Consider the following 27,020-nt stretch of genomic DNA (forward strand, 5'->3'; position numbering starts at 1 on the left):
ACCCATCCACAAGAAAGCTTCTCCCTTGGACCCGGCCAACTACCGCCCCATAAGTTTGATTGACGTCCTCCAGAAAATCTTTGCCAGAGTCCTCCTAACCAGGTTGCAGAGTTGGATGGACGACCACCACATCCTAACCTCCCTGCAGGCAGGTTTCCGGGCAGGGGTTTCTTTGATTGACCAGCTGCTCAGATTACAGCTGGTACACTGGAGGACTGTCATCCTAGGGGAGGGTAGTTTGTATTTGAATTTTGTGGACCTTCGGTCCGCTTTTGACCTGGTCCAGTGGGACAAGCTCTGGGTTATCCTAAATGAGATGGGTGCCCCGGCTTATTTGTGTGAGTTACTCAAGCGTATGCATCAGGGCACGTACGCTAGGGTGAGATTTGGGAGGGGTGGGGAGTTGTCATCCCCATTTCCTGTGGAAAGGGGAGTGAGGCAAGGGTGCGTTTTAACCCCCACGCTTTTCTCCGTATTTCTTAACGGTCTGATTGCCTTCCTATTGGGAGCAAAAGACCTGGACTCTCCTACCCTAGCTGGCCGGAAAATTCCGGCACTAATGGTCGCCAACGATACCCTCCTACTGTGAAATCATCGTGGGGTATTCAGCGCACATTAGAGGCATTTTCCAGTTTTTGTAAATTAAGGAATCTGGAAACTAATTTTGCTAAAACCAAGTATATGGTGTATAACATGAAACACCTGAATTGTCCCCACCCGCACCTGGACGGAATGGCTCTCGACCAAGTTTCCACATTTGAGTATTTGGGGGTCACTTTAAACGACAGAATGGACTGGGGTTCGCAGACTGCAAAAGCTAATCTGAAGCTTGCCCAGTCCTCGGGTGGTATCCTAAAAGTCTTTAATGAATCTTCTCTCAAACTGATGGGACCGCCCGTGGAAATATATAAAGCTCAGGCCAGAGGTGGTGCGCTTTACGGTGCGGAACTATGGGGAAATGTAAGTGTGGCCCCCTTCTCCCTTACCGAGAATAGTTTCATGAGGCGTCTTTTGAGACTTCCCCGGAGTACTCCCCTCACCCCCCTAAGGTTGGACATAGGTCTGGTGCCTATCCAGGATGTCGTCTCGAATCGTCCGTTGTCATACTGGAGACGGCTCTGGGCTACCGCGGAACTTGAGAGTAATAGGGAGGATCTGCGGGATTTGCTAGCTAGAAGGGGCACGGGGAGGATCCCATGGCTAAAGTACATCCAGCGCCTCTCCCAGGCCCTGGGTAGGGGGGATCTGTGGTCTTCCCCGGAGGAGGCCTGTGCCCTGCTCCCTAGAAAAACTTTGAGTTTGGTGCTGAGAGAGCATGGTATGGCTCTCTTATTATCAAACTCTTCCTTGGGTAGGCTTACTAACACCTTTTTAGAGACTTAGGTCCGTCCTAATTTTGAGAGATTCTTGGATGATATCCAGCCCCCCCTGGCCAAGAAACTCTACATCCAGTTCAGGCACGGCTCACTTCCCCTAAGGGAGGCCACCGACAAGTGGTCAAAACTTTCAGCCCCTGTGAGCACTTGCCCAAGGTGTGCGGGTAGCAGAGAGACAGATCTGCACGTTCTGCTCTTTTGCCCCTCTTACTCCCGGGCAAGAGCTAAATGGATAATTCAATTCTGCAAGTCCAGGGGCATAAGGGACTATAGAGAGACCTTTAGAATTCTCAAAACTGATACCACTTTTTTGAAAGTATATGTAACAGCAAAATTCCTTCTGTCTATGTGGTTTACAAGGTGTGCAACACTAAAGGAAAATAAAAAAACCATAATAGGGGAGGTTCTCCTTTATTAAAGATATTAGGCAGTCTAGTATGGAACCCTTGCCGCTCCCATGGGATACCTATGCATGTATTTTTTTTAAATCCTTTTATTCTCATTCAAGAACGTTGTGTCCTCTAGTCTTTTATTATTTTTTTAATGTTTATATTTAAATTGTATTGATGTATGTGTAGATGTGTAAATATGTCTTTTTATGGTTTTTAACCGATAATAAACACTTTTTGACTGACTGACAAAGATTGTCACTCTGCAGTTTTCACACTGCTTAGCGTAATTCTTTTTACCGCTCCCTCATGCCAATCCCAAACGCTATGCTATTGCGTATTTACAATACAGAGCTATGTAGCATTAGAAACAGAAAGCAGCTGGAAAAAATTAAGGTAATGATAGTGTCAAGTTGTAAGAAGACTACACTTTAGCATGAAAAAGTGACCACCAGTCAATGATCGGCAAGAATCATCGCGCAAGTCAGCCTAATGTCACATTTCACCGTCTAGTACAAATACACTGCTAAGGAAAAAACTAATAAGCCTGTACACAGAATGTAGCAGCCAGGGCAAGCGCAGCACAGGACTACAACACCCCCTATACTCCCCACCAACAGTCAGGATCAACAGCCATAGTGCAAGGGGAAGAAGAGGAGGAAATGCAGAATCAGTCAGGAGGAGAATGAGATCCTGATTGCTGAGTTGACAGAAAATCAACACCAGCTTTTCTTCTTCTCCAAGGTGTCATTGGGGACCAAAAACATTACATGGCAGTCCATAGTGAACAAGGTGAACTACATTACAAAAGTCAAGAGGACAGTGATGGACTGCAAGAAGCGCTGGCATGATGCCAAGCGCAAAACTAAGCAGAAACTGGTAAGCAATCAGACCGGATTCGGGAGTGCAGCGCTCGAGAAGCAGCACGATCCCTTGGAAGACCAGGTGTCCCCAGTCATTTGTGAGAAGTCGGTGGTTGGAGTAGAGGAGCAGGAATGTGGTCAACAACAGGGTAAGAACCAACCAGGGACTTGGTGGTAAAATATGTGATTATGTCTGTTCCAGGCAACTATGCCTCAGCGCTCTCCCACATTGTGTGCAGGTCAAACGGTAGCCACCTAGGTACTCTGAGGCTTATTTACAAGCCCTTTGCACTGCTGGTATGTCACTTTTACCATATTAAAAGTGACATACCAGTGGTGCAAGGGGCTGGTATATAAGCCCTTCATTCGTAGAAACAATGAGAAGAGAACAGTTATGTGTCTTTAGCACAAGCGTTGCAAGTATCAAAGTTAGCTTATATTAACATACATTGCAATAGCAGGCATGTGCATTGTTATCAAGATATGCCGCTTGCTAGTGGAGCTCTTTGTTACTCCAAAATTGGTAATGCTCCGACAGTATAGAAATGCCGGGATGAACTGTATGCACCCAAATAAGATGCTCTCATGCATGTCCCCTAGTGCTTACAAAATTAACACGCACCAGTGCAGCAACCCTTGTGCAGTGGTGCTAGGCTGTCTGTGCTGCAGTGGTAAATGTTGATGTGCATGAAGGGACACCTTTCTACACATAAGCAATCCTTATAGGCAATTTGCTGTTTCTATGTATGCAGCAGAATGCAGTACACATGTATAGAGCAAACTATGAGGAGAAAGTGTCATATTTTGCTATCCTAAGAATAGGACCCTTATTCACAAACCCCTTGCGCTACCAGAGCATCGCTTTTAATATGTAAAATAGTGACATAACGGCAGCACAAGGGGCTTTTAAATAAGGCCCCGGGTTTTACCTGGCCTTAGTGGTTGGCGCTGCCCCAACTTGTAAATATGGGACAGTTACAAAAAAACAATGACTGTTGTGGTGGAATGCTCACTACAACACCCTTTGCACTGCCCTTTCATGCTAAGTACAGCGTGGAACGGGACCTCATTTACAAGGTGGGGTTAACCACCAGAAAGTAGCAAAAAGTGATGTAGCAAAAAAGGAGAAGGGGATTTAACCACCAGAACGTCGCTACAAGTGATGTCCTGGGTGCCATGTCACCTTCTATTTATACCCTGGGTTTAAGGATGAATGCAACCTATGTACTTACATGGAAAATGGGCCTAGGTAACGTCAAAATTGTCACACTCGGAAATCCGGGTTGGGGTAACTTTTCCAGAAAACCTTGCAAACCTCAAACTCTAACAAAACCCACTTTTCTTACATTTCTGTGAGGAAATTTTCTGCAATCTGTGAGGAGCCACAGATGTTCTACCACCCATCTTTCTCCAAAGTCTCTCAATAAAAATGGTACCCCATGTGGGAAAAATCTAATGCCTGCTACAAAAAAAGGAGACAAAATGCAACATGGACACATTACATATTTCCACTGAAAACTTACATTTCTTTTGCAATGTGGGTAGCTGTGGATTTTGGGCAATGGCTCAGAAGGCACCTAGGAAAACCTAGCAAACCTGAACGTTTGTGACAACTATACAAATGGGAGATCTAGGACGGGTTGACTTGTATGGTTGTCACCATGTTTTCTTACCCAGAACCCCTTGGCAAACCTCAACATTTGACTTAAAACAAAATTTATTCTCATATTTCTGTGAGGAACATGTCTGGAATCTGAAGGAGGCCATGATTTTCCTTTATCCCATATTTTCCCTAAGTCTCCCAATAAAACGGTACCTCACGTGTGTGGGTAGGCTTGGGGTGAACACGTTTTTCACTAAAAATTGAATTTTTTGTAGACATGTGGGTAGCTGTGGATTTTGGACCATAGTTCAGTCAGCACATGGGAAAACATAGCAAACTTGTAAATTTTTTCAAATTACACACCCAGAGGAATCCAAGATGGGGCAACTTGGCAGGTTCTGACCAGGTTTTCTTTCCCAAAAGTCCTTGCAACCTCTAACACCGATTAAAACATATACTTTTCTTACATTTCTGTGAGGAAAATGTCTGGAATCTATGTGAAGCCACAACTTTCCTACGACCCAGCATTACCCATGTCATCCATTAAAAAAATTGCACCTCGCTTGTGTTAATAGTCTAGTGCCTTTGACAGTAGAGAGTACAAAACGCAACAAGGACACCACATACATCGACTGAAAATGGACCATTGTTTGCAATGTGTGTACCTGTGCATTTTGGACCCTTTCTCTACATGCACATAAGGAAATCTAGCAAACCTGCACATTTTTTAAAACTAGACACCAATTAAATTTCAGGGTGGTGTGCCTTGTGTATATCCCACAAGCTTTTCTTACCCACAACACTTTGCAAACCTCAAACTTTGCCAAAAATCACAATTTTCCTCACGTGTGTGATGGAAAATACGAGACTCCGCAGAGTTCCATAAATTTCCTACCACCCAGCGATACCCCACTTGCCTCAATAAAAACAATTGCCCCACTTGTTTAGATTTGCCTAGTTCCTGTGACAGGCACAGTTCAAACAAATGGTAGTCCAACGTGAAGAATATTTGACCCTGGTTTTATCCATTTTTGTCATGAGCACTAGGACCAACAACACAAGTGGGGTAGAATTTTTAGCGGGACATGTGGGTGGATGCTCAGGGGTCGGAGTTTTCTGGATCCCTGTGTAGGTATGTAAGTAATATATTTATTTATGGTATTGTAATTAAAACCTTTACAAAATGAGCAGAACTTATAAAACTATAAAACGTCATTTTAAAAGGCTAATAGCCACGTTTCAGAACACAGTAAAAAATTGCAGAGAGTCCCCCAAGCCTTGGTGGGCCACAGTCCAGATTCTTGATTTTTTTTTTGTAAGTGAATATTTAGCAGCAATTCAAGATATCCTCCCTGGTCAGAGTCTTAGCAGCAAAATGAGGGAGGCGGTTGAATACAGGTTAAAGTGCATAGTGCAGCAACAACTTTTATGGCTCAGTGCAAAGTGGCAGAGGTTAGCCTGTTAATGTTTTTCTTCAAGGCTTGGCTGTGCAAGAGTGCTTAGTACTTGGTGTAATAAAGGTCCTGTCAGAGACTTTAGTGTAGTTGGTCAGGGAGCCGGTCCCAAACCAGCTCCAATACCACCTCTCATGTAATCTGGTTGTATATTTAGTCTGAGTTCAGCAGCAGTTAAGAATTTTACCTGACAGCAGCTTAGTTGAATATCTTTGCCAGAGAAACTTGCTAGCACTGCTTGCCTATTGGACCGTATTTGTTTATCATAGAATAATGGTCTAAGGAGGGACGGGCACTCCTGTATTAATTCCCTGCATATGGTTATGATGTGCACTATGTCCTCCTCTCCAATCCCGCAGAGACAACAAATTGCTTGCTTGGGAGGGCGTAGAGACTGGGCAAATGGTATGCAGATAGTAATATGCCTAACCAAAATCTCAGAAATTTCTCTTTTGTGGTTTTAAAGAAGTTAGTTTGGAGGTATTCCTGGGGGGTCGGTTTGCTGTAGGACTGTACGGTAAGCCAGCCATGTGCCTGTCCTGACAAGACTGCTTTGGTTTGTATGATGGATTCTTTTTTGACAGTGTTATTTACTATTCTTTTAAGCTTGCCAGGGACCCTGATGATTCCCAAAGTTGCCGTATCCCCAGCTGGTCCTGTGCAATGTCCAAATAATAATGTCTGACTGGGCACGACTCTGAGGCTTGTAGTTCCCTCCACAAGCAGGAGTTTATTGTGTCAAGTTGCCCTCTTTTAATTTTGTACCAGTTTTTAATGATAGCTCCTTTGCGGGCCTGCTCCTGTCTTTGTAACCCGAATTCGAGCCTCATTTGTGCAGGGGATGTATATCCTGGCAACCCGTAGATCATCCTCAAGGCTCTTGCTATGGTGCTGTTCAGTGCTTCAGCATCTCTCCCTCTCATGGCTTTGCTTCCATAGGTGATTGATGGAACTCGTTTTGCCTGTATCACCCTGGTCAGGGGGAGAAAGCTTGGTTCAGCGGTTTTGTTTTTCAGGTTTCTTAATGCCACTGCTGTCATTAATCCCCTCTGTTTTGTTGCCTTACATTGCGCTGTGTAGATGCCTTTGTTATCAATGATAACTCCCAGGTATTTATAGTCTTGTACGACTTCCAGTTTATATTTGGCCAGGAACCAGTTGTGTTTTGCTTTTGTCTCCTGGAAGTTTACACACATGACTTTTGTTTTTTTCTTGATTGATACTAGGGGGTCGATTACGATGGCGGACGGAAGGGCGACTGCCGGCCTGGAGTAGGCGGAAAATGGCTTTTTCCTGTCCGCCTGCCGCGGTCACTCCGTCCGCCATATTAGGATGGGAAACACTGTCAAAAGTCCGTAAGCGGCGGAAGAGCACGCACCGCCACGGAAGTACACCCGACCCCGCGGCGGACGCACCCAATCCAGACACACCGCCGTACCGAATGACGTCTCCAACCGTCACGATGGCGGAAAACACACATCAAATCGCTGCGGAAAAACAACCTGCGTGAACACGGCGGACTCACCACAGCGGAGATACACACCACAAGCAGATCGCCGTCATGGACCCAGCGCTACACGCATTTCCGATACTCTTCGTGCTCCACCACCAGCAAGTCATGGCCCATCACCGACGACGACGCAGGTACGCCAACACACCAATTGACGTCGGAAGGGGAATACCGTCCAGGGCTGTGATGTAGGGAGGGGGAGTGTCATGTTTGTGAAACTGCCTTTACGATCGCACCAATATATCAACAATTCAAGTACACAACCAGGAATGACAACGACAAACCACGACACATGATTGACTTGCTTTATTAAACATAATATTGGTATAATCATACACTACCCAAGAGCATGGGCACTGGGTACAACAGAGCAGGTACATCAGAGGCAGAACATGAGGGCACAATGCATCATCAGAACAGCAACAGGGCAGTGTTTACAACAGAGCAGGTACATCAGAGGCAGCACGTGAGAGGGGCTAAGTGCATCAACAGTCCATTGCACAGAACAGGTACATCAGAGGCAGCACATGAGAGGGGCAATGTGCATCAACAGTCCATGGCAAGGCAAAGGTATATCAGAGGCAGCACATGAGAGGGGCTAAGTGCATCAACAGTCCATTGCACAGAACAGGTACATCAGAGGCAGCATGTGAGAGGGGCAAAGTGCATCAACAGTCCATGGCAAGGCACAGGTATATCAGAGGCAGCACATGAGAGGGGCTAAGTGCATCAACAGTCCATTGCACTGAACAGGTACATCAGAGGTAGCACGTGAGAGGGGCTAAGTGCATCAACAGTCCATTGCACAGAACAGGTACATTAGATGGAGCACGTGAGAGGGGCAATGGGCATCAACAGTCCATGGCAAGGCACAGGTATATCATTGGCAGCACATGAGAGGGGCTAAATGCATCAACAATCCATTGCACAGAACAGGTACATCATTGGCAGCACATGAGAGGGGCTAAGTGCATCAACAGTCCATTGCACTGAACAGGTACATCATTGGCAGCACATGAGAGGGGCTAAGTGCATCAACAGTCCATTGCACTGAACAGGTACATCAGAGGCAGCACGTGAGAGGGGCCAAGTGCATCAACAGTCCATTGCAATGAACAGGTACATCATTGGCAGCACATGAGAGGGGCTAAATGCATCAACAATCCATTGCACAGAACAGGTACATCATTGGCAGCACATGAGAGGGGCTAAGTGCATCAACAGTCCATTGCACTGAACAGGTACATCATTGGCAGCACATGAGAGGGGCTAAGTGCATCAATAGTCCATTGCACTGAACAGGTACATCATTGGCAGCACATGAGAGGGCAGAATGTAGTTTCAGAACAGCAACAGGGCATTGTGGCCAACAGAGCAGGTACATCAGAGGCAGAACATGAGGGCACAATGCAGTATCAGAACAGCAACAGGGCAGTGTTTACAACAGAGCAGGTACATCAGAGGCAGAACATGAGGGCACAATGCATCATCAGAACAGCAACAGGGCAGTGTTTACAACAGAGCAGGTACATCAGAGGCAGCACGTGAGAGGGGCTAAGTGCATCAACAGTCCATTGCACTGAACAGGTACATCATTGGCAGCACATGAGAGGGCAGAATGCAGTTTCAGAACAGCAACAGGGCATTGTGGCCAACAGAGCAGGTACATCAGAGGCAGAACATGAGGGCACAATGCAGTATCAGAACAGCAACAGGGCAGTGTTTACAACAGAGCAGGTACATCAGAGGCAGAACATGAGGGCACAATGCATCATCAGAACAGCCACAGGGCAGCGTTTACAACAGAGCAGGTACATCAGAGGTGAGAGGGGCAATGTGCATCAACAGTCCATGGCAAGGCACAGGTATATCAGAGGCAGAACATGAGGGCACAATGCAGTATCACAACAGCAATAGGGCAGTGTTTACAACAGAGCAGGTACATCAGAGGCAAAACATGAGGGCACAATGCAGTATCAGAACAGCAACAGGGCATTGTGGCCAAGAGAGCAGGTGCATCACTGACTACCCAAGTACGTGTGTCAAGCGACCCGTCACAAGGACAATATTAATGTTAGGATGGTTACATTCGTCAATCTACACACAAAGTAAAATAACATGTGAGTGATGGCAACTAAACCTCACACCACAGAATCTGGTGGAGTGCTTGAACTACTCGCCTAGGACACACTCCAGCACCAGAAACTGGAGTGTGAGACACAGCCACCGATCTACTGACTGACACATGAGCCATAGACCCAGACACACCGCCAGCACCAGCACCAGGAGTTTGAGACACAGCCACAGCTGTAGTGACTGACACATGAGCCATAGACCCAGACACACCGCCAGCACCAGAAACAGGAGTGTGAGACACAGCCACCAATCTAGTGACTGACACATGAGCCATAGACCCAGACACACTGCCAGCACCAGCACCAGGAGTTTGAGACACAGCCACAGCTGTTGTGACTGACACATGAGCCATAGACCCAGACACACCGCCAGCACCAGAAACAGGAGTGTGAGACATAGCCACCAATCTAGTGACTGACACATGAGCCATAGACCCAGACACACTGCCAGCACCAGCACCAGGAGTTTGAGACACAGCCACAGCTGTTGTGACTGACACATGAGCCATAGACCCGGACACACCGCCAGCACCAGAAACAGGAGTGTGAGACACAGCCACCGATCTACTGACTGACACATGAGCCATAGACCCAGATACACTGCCAGCACCAGCAACAGGAGTGTGAGACACAGCCACCGATCTACTGACTGACACATGACCCATAGACCCAGACACACTGCCAGCACCAGGAGTGTGAGACACAGCCACAGATCTACTGACTGACACATGAGCCATAGACCCAGACACACTGCCACGACATGTCCCTGTACACTGACCAACAAATACCATACCTGCATCTGACACATGGGAGTGGCGGACACACACAGTGCCAGTACCTGCAACAGGAGAGGGCACAACTGACACAGTGCTACTACATGATGCATGACAGCGTACGATAGACACAGTGCCACTATCTGACGCATGAGAGTGAACTGCAGCTGACCCACTAGGACCACTGAAATGATGAGCCACAGGGCTGTATGGGCCAGGAGGCAGGGTGGCCCTGGGAGCTGGGGAAAGCTGTGCTGGAGCGACATTGAGGTGGCCAGGTGTCACTGGTGTGTGCCTCCGTTTCTTTGTGAAATGTAGGGGCACCCCCGACATGACTGGACTGGTAAGTGGAGTGGCATCATCAGACATCAAAGGTGAATCATGTGCTTGTGGTGGTCTGCTCTCTGGGGACGTGCTGGACCCTGCCTGTCGTTTGCTGTGGGCCTGCCTTCTGCCCTCTGCATCATGTGTAATGGGGGATGCAACAACAGTGTACTCCTTCCTCTGCTTCTGCGGGGCGTTTGTGGGAGTAGAGGTATGGGGGGACTCCACCGCTGACACATGTGTTGTACGTTCCTTAAACATCAGCCTCAGTGCAGCCAGGGGTGATATATGCCTGTCGTTGATGGAGCTCATGTCCATGGGAGAACCCTTGGCCATGGGATGTGCATTGGATGTAGGAGTTGTCCTGTCTCTGGAATGTCCCTGATCCTTGGGCGGTGCCCTGTCCCTGGGTGCAGATTTGTCAATTGTAGTGTCCCTCTCCTTTGAAGCTACCTTGCCCTTGGGAGTGTCCCTGCTCTTGGGAGGTGCCCTTTCCTTTGAAGCTACCTTGCCCTTGGGAGTGTCCCTGCTCTTGGGAGGTGCCCTATCCTTTGTAGTGTCACTGTCCTTGGGAGTGTCCCTGCTCTTGGGAGGTGCCCTTTCCTTTGTAGTGTCACTGTCCTTGGGAGTGTCCCTGCTCTTGGGAGGTGCCCTTTCCTTTGTAGTGTCACTGTCCTTGGGAGTGTCCCTGGACTTGGGCTGTTCCTTTTGTGGGGGATGCCTGTGTAGCATGTGAAGCCATTTCCCCCAACACCCCTTGATGATCCTGCTTGTCAACTCCAGTGTAGCTCACGTCGTCTTCGGAGAAAGATATCCCAGTCCTAGGGGATGGTGTCTGTGCCCTCCGTGCCCAGCCTTGCTGCCTGTGGCTGGTCCTACTGAAATAACTTGAATAAGAGGCCGGGTCTGATAAATCACTCTCCCCTGAAACATCCAGTGGTGTGGATGGTGGTACAGAAGTAGCACCCTGTCTATGCGACTGTACAATGGCTGAAGACACAGTGTTTGCCAATGACTGAACTGTTCTGTGGAGACCAGCAACATCGCCATGCATCCCCTCCATGAATGCCACCACCTGCCCCAACTTCCTATCGTGGTCTTGGAATGCATTGATCATGTTGGTCTGCCCTACACACAGCTGTCGCAGCAGATCTACTGCCTCAGCACAAAGTGCACTTTGTGTCACAGGGGCAGGGGCAGCGGTGCCTGCACCGAAGGCCACTCTGCTCCCCCTCCTCTGGCGAGCACGAGCAGTACATGTTGCAGTGGGTGGCAGTGTGGGCCTTGTGTGCTGTGTTCCGACTGAAGGTGTCGATTGCCCACTCCCTGTCTGTGACAACAGTGATGACTCACCAACACTTTCTGAGGATGAGGACGATGGTGTCTCCACATGTGAGTCCTCAGGGACGGTTCTGTCGCCCTCTCCGTGGCTGCCCTCTTCAGTGTCAGTCTGCGTGTGTGTCATCTCGTATCCAGATGCATTGCCACCACTCATCTCTGTCGTCTGTGTGTCAGTGCCCTCTGCCAAAGCTGGAAGAGAGAGGGAAGAAATGTTAACCTAAGTGCCACACTCACGTACTGAAGGTTACAAAGTCACACCGTTCCTTACATTCGATTGACATGTAGCACCCATCCTGTACATGAACCAACCCTACCACACATCCTCACATCATAGATCCGTGGGTGTCTGTGAAACATGTACATCATACAAACAGGGCAAGTGCATGCAGACCACCACACATGTCATGCCATGGGACACCAGACCTCAACGGCATGTCCTGGAACCCTCAAATACAAATCAACTGGTATGTCCACCTGGCGGACTTGGGTGCTACCGCTCACTCCACTAATGCCACCAACATGCAATATATGCAATAGATACGCACCACGGATGTCAACACTGTGTCTGAGCACGAATACATGCATGCACTCACAAGTTGCAGACACATAGAGTCTGCTTACCGCTAGTTTGCTGTTGATCTCTTCTCAGCCGGGCGGACAGCTCAGGATGCGTCACAGCAATGATGCGGTGCATTAGAGGGGTCATGGTGAGTCGGGCAAGGCGGACTGTTCTTGGAATGATCCCCAGTGTCATCTCCGCAACATTCTTGCTGAGCCTGGATATGTCGTCCCAGCGCTTGTGGCAGTGTGTTTGTCGTCTATTGCACACCCCCACTGCCCATACATCTTGTGCTATGGTCCTCCACACGGCCTTGCAAAGGTGCAGCTTCACCTACATGATGGGAGACAAGAGGGGAACGTCAGTGGACTGTTTGACATTCATAAACATTGCAGAAACACGTATCTTCATGCACCCATGCGCAGTACAACACATGTGAAGGTCCCACAGCACACCACCAAGCTTGCAGAAGCAAGGAGTCAGTGACCACCTCATTCCCACCAACATGTTACCCACTTCACTTACCACCTGTCCGGGGGCACCGTAGAGCCATTCATAGTGGCTGAGCATACCGTCCACAAGGACATCCAGCTCCGCTGCGGTGAAGGGATGAGACCGGATCTCTCGCACTCTCGACATGGCAAGGTCCTGGACTGTGGCACTACAGCAGCAGTTGTTGTATAGCTCAGGAGCAGCAGGTGGCAGTGACGGTCGCAGGCAGCAGTTTTTGGATAGCTCAGGAGCAGCAGGTGGAGGTGACGGTCGCAGGCAGCAGTTGTTGGATGGCTCAGGAGCAGCAGGTGGAGGTGACGGTCGCAGGCAGCAGTTGTTGGATAGCTCAGGAGCAGCAGGTGGAGGTGACAGTCGCAGGCAGCAGTTGTTGGATAGCTCAGGAGCAGCAGGTGGAGGTGACGGTCGCAGGCAGCAGTGGCTGGAAGCAGTGAATGTGTGCAGAATTTCTTCACACATATATAGGGCCCTCAGCTCATATCAGTGGCACGCGTCTGCAGCAATTGGTTTTCCCTGGAGGCATCATTCAAAAAGAGCCAATGACTCGCACTGGTGTGGCGGTGCACGTCTTCCGCAATTTTTGAATGCGCTTACGTGCAACGCGTAACCTGTTCTTATTGGCTACATGTGCACGGACCGTCACGTTCACACATCGGCTACCGCGACGGTGCATCATTTGCCAGGGACGCTTTTCCACATATGGGCCCTCAGTCATGTGTTGTTGCAAGATGTTTGAACATGTGTGGATGTTACATTGTACTTGTTAGCCCACAGGATGTTCTTTGTGGTCGTACATTGTGTGTGTAGTCAGGTGTATTGCCTTATATATTGGTCCGGTCACACATATTATCACTGTCTGCAACATATATTATTAGCATTGTGTTGTTCAAGATGTGATAGTGTTGCACAGCTATGCGTTGTTGGTCATTTGACATCTGCTGCCATCTACACCCACACAGGAGGGCTCCAAATGTGCATCGACCATACACTGTGCTGGAGGACATGGTTGACGAGGAGGTGATCCGCAAATACCGGCTTGACCGACTGAGACTGCAGGAGCTTGTCACACAATTGTCACCTCATCTGCAGCCACGCCGGACATATCCTGGAGCTTTCACACCCACAGCAAAGGTGATGGCGGCACTTCATTTCTTTGCGACTGGCACTTTCCAGTACACAGTTGGTCATGCCGGAGGGATGTCACAATCCATGTTCAGCATGGTACTGCGGGATGTTCTGAATGCTATGATGCTTTACAAGGATGATTACATCCATTTTCCATGTCCGGCAGAGTTGGCAGCAGTAAAAGGGGACTTCTATGCCCTGGCCCAGTTACCACACGTAGTGGGTTCCATCGATGAAACACATATTGGTCTCATCCCACCCCAGGCACGTGAAGCTGTATATAGGAATAGGAAGCACTACCATTCGATCAACGTGCAAGTGGTATGCCTGGCTGACAACATCATCTCGCATGTATGTGCCAGGTTTCCCGGTTACGCACATGACGCTCACATCATGCGGAGCAGCATTGTACCCCAACTGATGGCTAATCTGCGTCCAGAACGTGTGTGGCTTGTAGGTGAGTGTGCTGAAAGGACAAATGTGTTGTCAGTGTGTTGTGAGGACAATTGTGTTGTATGTGTGGCATGGTGTTCCCACCAATCCTGGTAATGATATTTGTGTCTGTCATCCCCCACCTAGGTGACTCTGCGTACCCAAACCGGCTGTGGCTGCTGAGCCCCATCAGGAATCCTACTACCCCTGGTGAATTGCGTTATAATGATGCCCATGGGAGGACACGTCGAGTGATAGAACGTACTTTTGGACTGCTGAAGTCTAGGTTTCGCTGCCTTGACAAAACCGGAGGGGCCCTGCCATACTCACCAGGCAAAGTATGCAAAATCGTGATTGCCTGCTGCATGCTCCACAACCTGGCCTTGTGCAATAACTTTGAACTGATCATGGACCCTGAAGACCAACAGGTTGCTCGGCCTCCCATCCCACCCATGTCGACTGATGAGGATAGTGGTGAGGAAGAAGGTGTGGACCAGAGGCGTCAGCTCATTGATCGCTATTTCCCTTGAATGTGAGTAACTGCCGCTGGTGCAGCCAGGCAATGCCTGATGTATGTTTGCTGGTGGAGTGTGGATGTGGTGTGTCTATGATGCCTGTTCTGGTATGTTCTGTTTGCAAATGTGTGTGGAAGATGGTGTACATGCAATGCTCCCTGATGTGTGTCCTGTGATCCACTTAGTAGGTGAAGAGTGTGGTTTGTGGGATGTTGCAGTACAGTGTGTTGTGATGGGTGTGAATCTCTTTCCTGACCTGTGTTTGTTGATCTCTCATTATCCCTAGGTCACTCCCACAGAGGCATGATTGCCAACAACATTGATCCCTGCACCTGGTAACGTTACATTCTAAGACAATCATGTGATTAAAACATGGAGGCCACACATCATTGAGTGTTTACGTGATGTTTATTTACAGGTTGAGGATTGATGTTGGTGCATATTTCCAAAGAGGTGTTGGTGGGGGAGTGAGAGTTGAAGGTCATGGCAGATGAAACACCGTCGAGACAACACAATGTGTGATGTCCAGCTAGTCCAACAGACGTGTGGCAATGCTTTGCATTGTGGGACAGGATAGTTTGCAGGGTGAATGGCAGGCTCAGACATGGGTGAAGTCATTGGCGCCCCCTCTTAGAGCGGGTAAATGAGGCAACACCACTGCTCTCACCTGCCTCCAGCCTCGGACGGCCCCTCCGTCTTGGAGCCGGAGCGGTGACAGCTGTGGGGCAGGTTGGTCAGGGGCCACCTCCCTGTCCGTGGGCTCAGGTGTGGGTGGCGGTGGTGTTGGTGAGCGGTCACGCTGGGCACTTGGGTGAGAGGGTGGTGGTGTGGCGCGGGATAGCCAGTCCCTCCACAGAGCAGTTTGCTGGCCCATGAGGTCCACAATTTGGCCTATGTGGGTATCAATTGACCGCAACAGTTGACTGCTCTCTTGTGAGTCTTGGTGGGCCTGATTAGACTGTGCCTGCGACCGCTCATAGGAGACATTGACTCTGGCGATGGCTTCCAGGGTTTCGGCGCCAGGATGGGGTGGGTGTCCTTCCCCACCTCGCCGGACAACTGCACTCCTGGTTGTGAGCTGTGCTCTCACCTGTGTCCTCTCACGTCCACTCTCCCTGCTTGCCTGGGATGTTGATGGTCCATCATCGGCCGATGGGTCAGGCAGGGTGGCACAGGCAGGAGTGGTGGTGGTGGTGGCTGCACAGCTCACAATGGCAGGTGTTGGTGTGGTGGCACAGGCCGAGGTGGTGGAGGCAGTGATGTCCTGGGAGCCTGATGGCCCTGGAAGTCTGCTTGGCCCCGCATCATCCTCTGCGCCTGAGCTGGCAATGGGCTCGTCCCCAGAGAGTCCGTGCTGTGAGGGGGGCGACTGGTGCTGGCGGTTGCTGCTTTCGCCAGTCAAGTTGTGATCACCTGAGGGACAAGATTATCATGATCAATGCTGTGGACATGACATGTTTTTGGTATCAACATTACAAATCAATGACCTCTCTCACACCACCCACCCACCACCACCCTCCCTGTGGACATGGGGGCCTGTTGGGAGTTGTAGTGCTGGTCTCTCACACCCCCCACCCACCTCTCTCACCCACCCCACCCACCTCTCTAACACCCCCACCCACCGCCACCCTCCCTGTGGACATGGGGGCCTGTTGGGAGTTGTAGTGCTGGTCTCTCACACACCTCACCCACCACCACCCTCCCTGTGGACATGGGGGCCTGTTGGGAGTTGTAGTGCTGGCTACTTTGACAACATGCAAGGCTGGGAAGGTAGGAGGCAATATTTGTGTTTGGTCATGGTATGTGCATTTGAGGCCAGGACTTCACATTTGGGTGACTGTGTGGTCCACATGCATGGATTGGGGCCAGGGAGATGTGTGTTGGCAGTTGTGCATTGCAGACCACGGCAGTGTGATAGTGGTGATTGGTTTGTACTTATCAGCCTCTTGTCCCTCCTCAATTCCTTCCAGGCTCTCAGGGTGCAGTATGCTCAGCACCTTCTCCTCCCATTCTGCATATGGTATGGGCTCCGGGGAAGTGCCGCCGCCAGTGTGGTGTGCCCGCAGGTGGTTCTTCGCCCTGATGCCTTTCACCCTTGCCTTGAGGTCGTGCCACCGCCTCTGGATCTCGTGTTTGGTGCGTGGCACGGTCCCTGACGCATTCACTCTGGTCACTATCCTGTCCCACGTGTGGTTTTTGGTTGCCAAGGTGGTCTGCTGGACTAGGTTGCCGAAGAGATGTGGTTCGACATGGATGATTTCATCCACCATGACCTTCAACTCACTGTCTGTGAATTTGGGATTTTTCTTTGGTGCCATGGTGTGTGATATGCAAGGTGTTGGTGGGGTGGGGTGGGGTGTGCATGTGTGTGGTGTGTAGGGATGGTGTTGTGGGGGTTTGTGTTGTGGGTCTGTTTGTGTGCAGGTTGTATGTGTGTTTGTGTGTGTCTGCTGTTCGTGGTATTGTGGCTCTTGCTTGCAGCTATGCTGTGATGCAAAGGACTGTGGTAGTGGGAGGGATTCTTTTTATACCCTGTGTGGTGGTGGTGTCCCAATGGTTGGTGGCAATCAGGTGTTCTGTGGGTGTGGTGATTTTGGTGCATTTTTCGGTGTTTGGGGGGGTGTCATTGGGGCATGTAGTTGCTGGGGGTGGGTGTTTCAGGTGGTTGGGTGTTCTGTTTAGTGTGTTTTCTATTTACTTCCGTCTGTCATTTTGTAATCGGTTTGACGGCAGGGATGGTGTTTGTGTGGTCCTTCCGCAGTCATGGTCCGTTTTCCGAAGTATTGTTTCCTTGGCGGTGAGTTCCGTTGGAATGGCGGCGTTATTTTAATCACGCGGACAGACCCTCCGCAGGTCTAGCGGCGGTTGGGCCTGTTCCCGCGGTCATGTTCGTCCGCGGTGGTGAGTGTTCTTTCAGTTCCGTCTGCCGCGGACGGTGTTTGATGTGTTCCGTCCGCCGTGGACGGTGTTTGATGTGATCCGTCCACCGCGGTCGGAGTTACTTGACTTACATATCCTAATCGCAACCGCGGATTCTCCGCGGTGCGGTCGGGAGTGATTTTGCCACGAGCATGGCGGACGGTACCCGTTTCCGTCCGCCATCCTAATGAGCCCCTAGGTCTATTAGTCACCTAGTATTGGGATGTGATGTCGAGCAGGCGTTGTAGACCTATTGGTATCCGACTGATAAGCACCAGGTCATCTGCATATAGAAGGTTGGATAACTGACGACCTCCTAGCTTGGGGGCATGCGAATTAATTGAATAGGACTGATAGGACTGATAGCTCGGCCATAAAAAGATTAAAGAGTGTTACCGCAAGTACACAGCCTTGTTTTGTACCAGGAGCACCCTCACGCCTGCCCTTGAGGATTCTTTTGCAGACTTGTGTGTTTGTGATTATGAATTTCCTTTCACAGTGTTGCGTTGAAGTTTAACTGGGGTAATTGAGTTTTCAGGGTAGGCAAGGGGTTGGTTGTGCAGGTTTGGAGAATCTGCTCTTTATTAAAATGTGATTTGAGGTAGGTTGTCCATGCTTCTTCTGTAACATGTGAGTTGATGACCTGGCTCTGTGGGTGAGACAGAGCATTGATCTTCTGCCAGAATTGCGCGCTATCGTTGTTTTTGATGTCATGCAGGAGTCTAGCTCAAAGAGACTCTTCAGCTTCTTTTCTAATTCTCCAAGTTAGTGTCCTGCAGGTAGCTTTTAGCTGCCTCAGTTCTTGCAGTGCAGTGGGGTCTTTCTTCAGCTTCTGTAGTGTGTGCTTTATCAATTTTTTAGTTTTTCAAATTAGACGTTATTCCTGTAATTGTGGCATAAGCGTTGGTTTTGAGGATGATCTGGTCTCCTGTTTTGAGAGCGTCCCTTTATGTCTCCATAGCTGTTCCTTGGGGTTATTGTAAACACCTCCCTGCTTCCTATTCTTTCGAGATCCGCTACTTGCGCTTCCGAGGAGTTGTTTTGTGAGGGAAAAGAGGCCTTCTGGATCAATTGTTCTACATTTCACTCCTCTTTTCTTGTTATTGGTAAACTCCGGGCAGAATGTATTTTCTGGGAGCAATTTGCAATTTCTACCGCATTTTCCTGGGGAGGATGATCGCTATAATTTAGACTTCCAAAGCAATAGTCCATTTTCTTTTGAGAACATGCAGCGAGAGCAGAATGTGGAGTCTATTGTGGTACTTGCGACTGCATTGTGAAATGTTGCTGTCTGCAGGCGATCACCTGAAAATATTCCGTTTAGTGCACAAAAGCTGAGTTGTTCTAAAAACGCCTGAAGCTTTTGAGAAGTTTTTGTGGATCTTCCATCTGTGTTGTTATCTTGCGGTATTGCTTCCCATGCAAATGGATTCTCTTCTGGATAACTGTCCTAAGCTCTGTTGTTGAGCATGTTTAGGTTAAAATCCTCTGTGATGATCCAGCTGTTTGCTTTTTCCTCCGTTAATATTTTCACCAGTTCTTCCTTCAGTTGTTGTCTGCCTCTGATTTTATTGCGTGGGTGCAGGTAGAGCTGGACAAGTATTATATACTCTTTTTTTGTTGTCCCCTGTAAAGTAATTCAGAGTGCTTGCATTGCGTTGGGGGGAGCTGGATTGTATGGCATTGGGTCCGCTGCATAGATTGTCCTAATGGAGCTGTATGTCGCAAGGCCTCCCTTTTTGTGGCAGAATTTGGCGCTTTTTGATGCCGGTAAGAAGAACAGGTTGAAACCATGCAGTGCAGTTGGTACTTCACACCGTGTTTCTTGGAGAGAAATGATGTCAAATTTCTGTAGCTAAGATTGCAGTTCTGGAATGAAAGTCTTGTCTCACAGACCTTTGATATTCCAAGAACAGATTTTTTTATCTTCAGATGCATTAAGCTTGAGAGGTCACGGACTTTAAGGTTTGATGTTTTTGTCCTGGATACCCAGCTCCACTCTTGTATGGTTGTGCTTCTAGTTGAGTTTGTCCTGTGTTTATTGTGTTCTCTGGTTTCTCTGTGCTCAAGGCTTTTTCTACGTGCCCTTGCAATACTGACAATGATTGTGTGCTCGGTTGTGCCGACCTAGGATATTCTTGGCTCTGTGGATTGGCAAGTAAGGGGTATGGTTATCTTGGTTTAGTGAAAGGCAGTAGTGTGATGCCCCAGGCATTGAGTTTAATTTGTTCCTTTAAGACTCTTTCAGCTAGGTCTGTTGTGGCCCAGACTGTTTTCGTTCCTTCTATTCCAGGTCGGTCTGGTGACTCTACAAACTCGACTGACTCCAGGTCGGTCGTTTTTATGTTCTTTAAACTGTTAGTGGACCTTAGTAGTCGTAGAATATTGACCCTGTTTAGTTTATCAACCCTTCCCTTCGATTTATACTCTGGGTGAAACACAATCATAGTTGTCGTGCCTGGAAGCACTTTTTGTTGGTCCGAGCTGCTCTGTGTCTCCGGTGAGACTTTGCCTGATGCAAGTGGATCCACACAATGATCTTACCGAAACAAGGAGCCGGCTATCGCTTGCTAGGCATGTGTCTCCATTTGTACATTTTCTGCCCTGTTTGGCTATTTGTTTGTCTACTGGTTCTGTAGGTTCTCTTGTTGATGATGTTATTGTGCACTTGTCGAGTGCCCAGTCGGTCACTGAGCGTGAGTTTGTTGTTTTAGATTATTCCGCTGTTAAGCACTCTCTTCTATTCACCGGTTTGTGCTTGGGGCTGTCATTTGTGGGTTTGTTGGGAGATGTGCACTCTTTCTTTCCTATTCCTGAGTGGGTCCGTCGCTTCTTCCTCCCTGGTTGAGGTGTCTCGTCGATCATCCGTTGGCACTTTCCCTGGGCTATGGTTTGTGCCCCTGCTGTATAATAGAGCCTGTGTTGGTTTTTGATTTTGCCGCTTCCTCCTTTGTTTTCTCTGCGGTTTGGAGGATAATTGTACACCTTCGGTCGGGACATATTTTTGAGGAGATTTGCTTGTATATGAGATGCTACTCATTGTGGGTGTTGTGGCTCTTTGGCTCGTTGAGCTGTTATTTGTCCCTAATGTTGCTAGGTCCATGGCCTCTGAAAGCTGCCTTGCTTCTGATGTCTGAGCTGCAGTGCCCTGGGCCTGTGCCTGGGTTCTTGAATTTTTGGTGGATTGCTCACCGTTACTCGTATGAGCAGATCCATTGGCTGGTTTGTCTGTCAATGCTGATCTTATTTCAGCAAGAAGATTGTCCATTGCTGATGGTAGTATCGCCAGTTGGTCCAGAATTGTTATACAGGTGCCGATGTCCTGAATAAGTTGTTTCTCTGACTGAGACCTCTTAATCAGGTTGTCGAGGTCTGCCAACTTGTCGTCTATGTTAGTGGCGAAAATGGAGAGGGAGTGGAGGACTGACAATTCTCGGGTTGGCGACGAAGTACCACAGGGTTCCTCGATTAGCCTGATTCTTTTTAATTTGTATCTACAGCCTCTGAGCCCTATGATAAAGTCATATGGGATTGATCTGGTTAACTACGCCGATGACACCCAATTGGTGTTCTCCTTAGAGGGAAAGCAGGCAGTGACCATGGAGACCTTCCAGAACTGTATGAGTAAGGTCTCCAAGTGGCTGAAAATAAACTCTCTCCAATTTAACGAGGGGAAGACTGAGGTAGTCTATTGCCAAACACCGAAAATGAGCCAGCAGCCGTCCTGTGAGATCAGGCTTGCACCGGGAGCAGAGCCTTGTATCCCACTGAAGACCGTGCGTAACCTGGGAGTTATGCTGGATGACGATCTCCAATTGACCTCACAGACAAACAAAACCATCAGTGTCTGCTGCGGCCTACTGAGAGCGCTCAGACAGATTTTGCCTCTTCTGCCCGATGCGACTAGACCACTAGTGGTCAGAAGTGTGATCATGGCAAGACTGGACTACTGTAATTTCCTATACCTGGGAGCTCCTCTTTACATCTTACAGGGGCTCCAGAGAGTCCAGTCCATGGCGGCCAAGCTAGCTCTAAACAGACCTCGTAGTTCTTCCACCACATTGGCACTTAGAGAACTACACTGGTTGCCGATTGGGAGCAGAGTTGCTTTTAAGTCTCTCTGCATTGTCTACAGAGCACTACACAACTCTGGACCTATCCCATTACAGGAAAGGCTCACCTGGTACAAACCAGCCAGGTCTCTGCATTCCGCCAGCTTGGGGCTGGCAGTAACCACCAGGATTAGGAAGTCAAGGCTAGGTGGTAGAACTTTCTGTACTTCGGCATCAAGGCTGTGGAACGAACTGCCTCAAAATATTAGGCTGACCGATACCCTGCTAGAATTTAGAAAGAGTCTAAAGACATGGCTCTTTGCTAACACCTAAAGACCTACTTCAGGCTCATCAAACAGTATTGACTGTCGTTTCCACCTGACACAAACATTTCTGTATTGTTTTTTCCATCTGATTTTTCCTTTCTGGCGCCAGGATACCCATAGGGTGACAGATGCGCGGTATAAATATTAAATACAATACAAATACAATACAATACAATTGAAGATCCATCTTGTCTAATTGGTATTGCATTGCATTTACGGACATTTGCATTGTATGTAGCAATGTGAACCAGATGTCATCTTTGTCTTGTATTTTCTTCTTTTTGATGTTAGGTTTTGTGGAGATGTTTTTAATTCCTTGTGGCTCACCTCCAGGGGCAATGAAATATGAAGCAACCAATTCCTCTCATTCTTCTGGTGCGAAGTATGATGTCTCTGATTCGATGTCCTGAGTCATTGGTGTTCGTATTGGTGCCCATTGCGTATTTCTGTTAGGTCGGGCTAGCTCAGTGTCATGTCCAAGTTGTGTTTGTATTTGTCGCAGAGTTGGTTGAATGTTGCACTGACCAATGAGGAGTAGATTGTGCTTTTACAGCTTCAGGTTTGGTTGTTGTGTTATGGGAGTCTTTACTGCCCACGTTGCCCACGTTGGCCACGGTTGCCTCATTGGGCTCCATCAACTCATGGTTGAGAATGCCTAAGGGGATAAAATTCTCTTGAGAATTAGCTTTCGCTTTGGCCTCAGGCAGAGTTTTGTATCGGTGAAGGAGTCCAGTCAGAGCTATACATCCGTTTGAGAAGGTCTTGTTCTTGGCATTGGGGGATGCCTGTGTACTTCCAGTTCTTCCCCCTCTTCTCTCATTTTATATGGTGGAGTTTTGTCCAAGGATCCTCCCTTAGCACACCTAAGAGGGATATAGTTGTTGGTGCTTTCTTTTCCTTCCTCTTTGATTGCCACTGCGTGGCTCATGGCCTGTCCAAGGACATCATTCTCGCTCCCCTTTGGTATGTTGATATTTCTGGGCAAATCTGACTCTGAGTGGCCCTGGGAGTCATGTATTAAGTGCCCGCTTGCCTCATTTCCTTTAGCCTTTGCTTCTGTGCTTGCTCTGTTGGACTTGCAGCGTGGCATTTGCCAGTAACTGATGACTTTCCGCAGTCCCAGCAGTCTGGCTTCTGCTGCTGCCGCTGCTGATGTGCAATCTGATGTGCTGTCTGGTGTGTCTTGATTGGTTGGAATGGAGCGGGAAGGTTGATCTCTTTGCTGCTTCTTTGACACAATGCCAGCCCGGCGTCCTTTATAAAATAAAATTATGTGTATATTTCAGGTTGGTGACTTGATTTGGGCAAAGTAGGCTCATTGCTTGCGCCGCTAGCCATTATGTATGGCAAGGACTGCGGACTGGTGATAAGTGGAGAAATCAGATAGAAGCCTTCCTCTTTTATCCTTGCCTGTACTTCATCACTTCCCTTGATGTATACCTTCTTGGTTGTCCCCCTCGTTCTTTTGGTAGGGGTTGCTACCATCTGCAGCCTTGACTTCCCTGATCGCATTGTTGTAGCTGACTAAGCTGCTGTTACGGGTTTTCCTAAAATTGTTCGCAATGTTAGAAATGCCCCCTGTTCCAGCTTATTTCCCCTCTCTTCTTGTCTCCTTTTGTCTCTTTTACTCCTTTGCTGAATGCTCGCCTTTGCCAGCCCTTCACCAGAGTTCGATAACAGTTCTGTTCCTTAGTTTGTTTATGCCAAGCTGGAATGGGATGGAGCCTGTTCGGTGCTCAAGCCAATTGAGGGTTTTTCCTTCATAAAGCTCCTGTGCCTTTGGTTGTGCCTATGTGAGCCTCTCCTCAGCCTCCCCTCAAGCAGGAGGGAAGTCCCCTTAGCCTCCTGTCTTCCAACTGCCTGCTGTCTGCTTTCAGTGCACCTTGCTCCATGCTCCACGGGACAAGCCTTCCATGCCCCCTGCAAGCCCCACCCAGTCAGAGCACCGGGCCGCCACTGCAGGGGAGAGCTAGGGGAGAGTGCAGCTGTGCAGACTCACAGCTCACAGCTTCCGCAGGCTTCCCCAGAAGACGAGGGCTCTGCTCCTGGCAAGGCAATGTGGGCAATGCGGGCAATGCGGGCAGGGTGAAGATGACGTGGAGATGAGGTGATACAACTGTGTGGGGGGCTGAGGAACTTCCCAGGTTGGCGTCACAGGGGCCTTCCTCTCGGCAGCCGCTGCTCGCTAGTACGCGCTGCTCACCGCCAGCACTCCACCCTTTCATAGCTGCAGCTACGTGTGTCACCCATCAGACCACTCAATCCTTTGTTACAGGGAAACAAACAAGCCTGGGGCAAGGGCGCAAGGGAGTTTCCACCTGGCCTTACTTTCTCCGCTCCTCTCATGCTCCACTCCTCTCACCTTGCTCAATCTGTCCAGCTCCATCTCCAGCTCCGGCCGCAAGCCCTGTGGCCACACGTCGCCTGCCACATGCCAGCTTTGCTCCTCCGACTCTGGCTCCTCCACCTCCTGCGGCACCGGCTGAGCTCAGCTCCGCTCTGCAATCTCGGCGGACAGTGGACCGCAGGCAGACCGCAGATTGCTCATGGCTCACGGCTCGAACAGACTTGAACAGACTCCTCCTCTTCCTCCGTTCACAGACTCGTGAGAGTATCCAACAGTTGTATCCCTGTGGAAAGTTTAGGTTTTCAGGGCATTGTGGGTAAGAAAATGAGTAGGTTCCATATAAAGAAAACCACCCTAGAATCTAGTGGGCAATCTATCCCCCGGGAGAAATGTTTGGATGAAAATCCCTAATTGGGACGCACCTCCTATCTGCGGCCAAGGTGGCAGACACTTTTGCCCCTTCTCGGGTTGGGGTATGGGTTGATGCAAGGGAGGCTGGGGCCCCTTCTGTTTGTTGTGCCTCTATTTTGTATACATTGGTGCCCAGTGGCTTTCTTCCCTCATATAAAATTGGGGGCAAACCCCTTTTCTGCACCTGGGACAGGCCAAAAGGCTGGTTTGTCCCTTTTGAGGAGAGGTTGTGGACAATGTCAGAGTACATCTTCCACACCCATTTCTTTTGCCACAAATGCAAAATTCCTAGGGCCAAATTTCTGAAAGGTTTTGCTTTGCCCTGAGCCACACAAGGGGACACAGGGTTACGTAAAACCTAAAATGAGATTTAGCAAGCCACACAAGGGCCTGCAGTTTCTTGAAAAATCTAGAGTAAAGCAAGGGAGTGCAAATCGCTGCCTTGCATTACTGTGCAGCTGGGAGGAGCGATATGGGTAGAGTGGAGGTGTTCCCACCATCCACCCATGCATTCTGACACATTCCTAAATATACCAACACTTGTAAACCTTGGAAAGCTTTAGAACTGTACACCTTCTCACTAGAGGCGCAACAAGGAGGAATATCTGTATTTCTACTTGTTGTTTCCTCTTTCTCAGTGTGCTGCTTTGTACAGCCACACAGAAAGAGGGAAATGCCTATGAGGTTTGTTTTTGTGCTGAAAGATGTCCCTTCCTGCACAAAAACAATCCTGCCTAGAATGCAGGCCTCCTTACACCATGGTGCAAGGTTGACTGTGTGGGCACTAGGTAGTAGTTTGTGCACCAGCACAGGCAGAGAGTAGGAATGCACTGTAGATTTGGAATAACCTTATGCATTGGGACAAATCTCCTCTCTGCCCCCAAGGAGACATTAGGTATGGCTTAATGTCTTCAGGTTAGGGTAGGCCTTTATTTTGTTGTGGATCCATTTTGAATTCCCAGGTGTCTAGTGGGCTTTCTGTGATACAGAGTAAAGCAGTAGTGGACAAACCTCCAATCTACACCCTTTTTGGTCAGGGGCATGACCATGCCCTTGGTGTGCTCCTTTTTCTGATGATTACTTTATCCCAGGTGCCTAGTGGTCTTTCTGCCTCCTGGGGACAGATTGGCACAAATACTCATCTGTCCCCACTGGGAGCAGAGAGACCTGTTTGGCCAATTTTACAGGAGGGAGAGACGTGAGAACCACAAACCCCAGCAGCACCAGCTGTAAAGGAGGGCTGCCGCTGCACTTCCTGTGCTGGAAGGCACTGTAAATCTCCTGCGGTTACCCGCTGCATGGAAAGACTGAACATTTCACAGTGTGGTGGTAGCACCAGCCCTTGCCTGAGAGACCGCTCCCCCAAAATCCCTGTTACCTAGTGGGTGTATTCTTGCATGGAAATTGCTCTGATGTGGTGATGCCCAAACAGGGATCCTCTTGATATGGATACCATTGCAAAAGGGGGTATTCTCCTCTTACCATCAATTTTTCCTTCAACACAATCAGTGCTAAGGGGGATGATATATGTTCCTGAGCACTGATGCAGTGAAAGGTAAATGAGCTGATCAGCTAGTTTTACCTTTATTTTTGTGGTAATGACAGCATTACCATAAAGAAGAAGATGATTTCACATTAGGAAAACACATTTTTTACAATTGAGTGAATAAAACAAACGGCACTCAATTAAGAAAATGCTACAAAAAAAACAATAGACAGAGAACAAATAAATTAATAAAACCATCATAATCCAAACACACTGAAACTTAATTATGCAACCATTGAAGTATACATATGAACCACTTCCACCCACATATTTAAAACACTGTGAATAATGCTTACAATTCAGTAGCAGTAGCCTTAAGAATTCCATCACTTCTACATAAATCGACATCATGGGGATTCTAAAGGTACCAATAACAAAAAATTCCGCGGGTCTACTTAGAGTAAGAAAAAGACAATAAGACTAGAAGGTAAGGACCGACACACAAACGTGCACAAAACAAAAGGAGATCTGAACTGGAAAGAATTAATTTCAATAATGAGAATAGATTCC

The sequence above is a fragment of the Lissotriton helveticus genome, chromosome 4_1 (genome assembly GCF_964261635.1).
Source record: "Lissotriton helveticus chromosome 4_1, aLisHel1.1, whole genome shotgun sequence".
Lineage (NCBI taxonomy): Eukaryota > Metazoa > Chordata > Amphibia > Caudata > Salamandridae > Lissotriton > Lissotriton helveticus.